Source organism: Cavia porcellus, unplaced genomic scaffold (genome assembly GCF_034190915.1).
Source record: "Cavia porcellus strain 051 isolate PalLab524CR breed Dunkin Hartley unplaced genomic scaffold, mCavPor4.1 scaffold_17, whole genome shotgun sequence".
NCBI classification, from domain to species: domain Eukaryota; kingdom Metazoa; phylum Chordata; class Mammalia; order Rodentia; family Caviidae; genus Cavia; species Cavia porcellus.
Window position 1 is genome coordinate 30,372,667 of NW_026947500.1, and position 3,211 is coordinate 30,375,877.

A 3,211-nucleotide genomic window follows, 5' to 3' on the forward strand; every position below is an offset into this window, starting at 1 on the left:
AGTCTTGTGCTCTTGGGAACATGAGGAACAGCTCGGGTCCACTCAGAGCCCAGAGAAGATGAGAAGGACCCCAGAAGCCAATGTGAGGGGTCAAGGAACCAAAGGTAGGTGGCGGATAGAGGATAAGGTAGGTGGCTACTTTTAGGGAGGGCATGCTAAGGGACAGAGCTCCATGCTCCTGGGTGGGCCTTCACCCCTGCTCCTACTTCTCTCCCAGCCAAAGTCAGGTCCTACCCGAGGCCCACAGGTACTGGGAAGTAAGCAGGTTCAGAGTGACCCAAGGTGGGGATTCTGCAGCCCTCTGCCATCCCCAGCCCAAGCCTGCCTGGAGGGACACAGAGTCTGCTGCCTTTTGCTGAAAAGGAGCTTCACATCAGGAAATCAGAGTCGGGATTCCCCAGCCTCTAGTCCCCTAGGTGGAGGAGGGATCTTTTGTGCTGCAAGGGGAAGGAGGAGCAAAGACCTGCTGGGCTCCCCGAGGGGCTGGCCTGGGGGGAGGGCCCGACTCATCAACTCATCTTCCAAGCACAGTCTCCTCTAGGGTGTTTCCTTGGTGGGCCTAGATGAGAGGAAGATGAGAAAGGATGGACTTCGGGGTAGCTGGAAGCATTACAAGCCCAGCCAGAAGTGGGTCCTAACCCTCCTACCTCCTAGGGCCCCCAGACCCCATGTATTTCTCCCCCTACAATCACCTGGGGCCTCACCTCTCCCCAGCTGCTGGCTGTGCTTAATGAGGTGAATCAATCAGCCTGAGGCCTTGAATGCCACAGGGAACCTCTACCAACCTGCAGGCCTTACCCCCAGCAGGGTCCCCCACTGAGACTGGGACCCTGACCCTCCCTTAAATATTGCAATAGGCCATTGTCACCAGCTGCTCTGTCGTCCCTACAGAGGGGTAGTCCCAGCCAGAGGCAGGTACAGACTTTCAGAGGAGTCAGCTGTCAGCTCCCAAAGGCCACTCACCAGCTGAGGGAGAAGTGGGGGGCTGCTTACCATGCCATCTGCTTGTGTTTGCCAGACAGGGCCACCATATATCCAGGTCTGAGGTCAGCTCTGCACTCTCTGGGTGCCCCTTAGCTGATGGTCAGGAATTGTAGGCTCAGTTAATAATATCCAGAGGTGAGGCTTCTGCAGAGCTGCAATAAGACCCAGGGGCAGCTTGGGGAACAGTGTGAGTCAGGCCAGGCAACGTGACAAAACACCAGAAGTCAAGGATGGATCAGATGTTGATCTGCTCACATTGTGGAGACTGGATATCAGAGATCTGAGTCTTGCAGACTGGTCCTTCCTCTCCTTGGCTTCCAGACAGAATCCGCGCCCCCCCCCCCCCGTGTCCTCATGTGATTGTCCCTGTGTTTGTGTCTTCACCTCCTTTTCTTCTGGGGATCCCATTCATATGGATTGCAGGTTCACTCTAATGACCCCAGTACCCCGATTGCCATTCTAAAGGTCCTGTCTCCAAATGCAGTCATATTTAGAGGGACTGAGGCTTAGGACTTTGGCATGTGAACTGGAGGACATCATTCAGTCCATGCCAGATGGAAAGAAGAGCTTTCCAGAAATCCAGACCTGTGAACACATCCCTTCCCTCTCCATGTCACAGCCTCTTCCTAGGTGCAACACAGCCTTCCCCCTGTCCTGCTCATAAAGGGTAACCAGTTCAGGGCTGAGGACTGGGAGGCCTGGGAGTCCCGTGGTCTTAGACAAGATGGAACCTGGAGCATAGGGAGAGAGACCTCCTAAACAGATTACCTTCTGTCTCTTTGCAAGATCCCAACTTGGGCACCCAGACTGGACAGATCCCAGCCCTTTCCCAGGAAGGCATAGCTGATAGTGTCCTCACTTACTTGGGACCACATGTGACCGGACCCACCAGGGTTGCCCTGATAAGACTGAAGAGAGGCAATCTCCTTGGCGGGCATTGGGAGCAAGTTAATGGGTATCTGCTGCAGACCCGGTTTATAGGAGCTACTTCTTCCTGCTTGTCCCTGGGTCCCTATGGGATCTGGATTGTGGCTCTGTGGCCCTGCCCTCTGGTCAGTGTGGCCAGAGGGCTGGTTATGCTATCAGGCTATTATCCAGGGGTGAGGGCAGCTTGGGTTCCTGATGCCTCTGCCCCACCTCATCCATTGGCAGTCTGGGTCTCTGTCCAGTCCCACCCCAGGTTGGCCATTGCTTGCATTGATAAGTATGCAAATCTCCAAACGAAACCCAATTAATACTCAAATCAGGGCCTGGGAACTGCTGGCTGTGCAGCAGAACTGGGCTGGGTTATACCTTTGGGCCTCCGGTATTTGTCTCTCATTTGAATGCCTTTTGTGGCCTACCAGGTGGGGCCTTTGAAAGGGCTTAACTCCTTAGACAACAGCTGCCTTATCCAGTTTAGAGGGGGGCTGAGCTGTCCTCTCCTGTGGCCTGACCTGATCCCACCTTCTGGCTCTGAGACCTGGCCCCTCCTCAACCTTCTTCCCCCAGCCACAGACAGACAGGGTGGATAAGGACCTACCTATTCCTCAAAGTGTGGCTTGAGGTAGGCAGGTCTGGGAGAGGACCCAGGCTTGGAAGGGGGGTGGGGTGGGGATGGTTCCTGGGGTCCTTTAGTCCCAGGCCAGAATCAGGGTCCTGTGGGAGGGATGTATTGGTCATAGGCCTAGGGTGGGCACGTCACTTTCTCAGGAGTGTGTGTAAACATGTGGCCCAGGCCACGGAGCAGGCATGAATGTGTATGTGATATGGTGCACACACCTGCACCTCTGCAGCCCCTCTCAGAATCCTGCTCCCAGATGGCTCAGGTGTGTGGCCCTTTGATATCCCCAGAGATAACCTTCCAGTCCTGGAGGATGTTAGAGATGGGTACTTCTGTAGATAATTTTTCTAGGTTCCTCCTGAGCCAGATGTCCTACTTTGGGACATCTGGCACTAGCAGATGCTCTGTGTTCTGATAACAGAATGAACAGCACCTCTCCATTCTAATTCAGGCCTGGGGCCAAACCTAGGGATGCTTTCTTGCTTCAGTGCAACCTCTACATTGTGCCCAATTTACAAGTTGGAAGACTGAGCCCTGGACATTGGCTGCTGCACAAGGGAGAAACACACAGATATCTCTGAGAAAAAAAGGATATCTTTTTGTTTTTGCACCACGGATCTAACTCACAACCTTGCACTTGCCAGGCAGGCACTTAGGCCACTGAGCTAAATCCCTAGCCCAGCC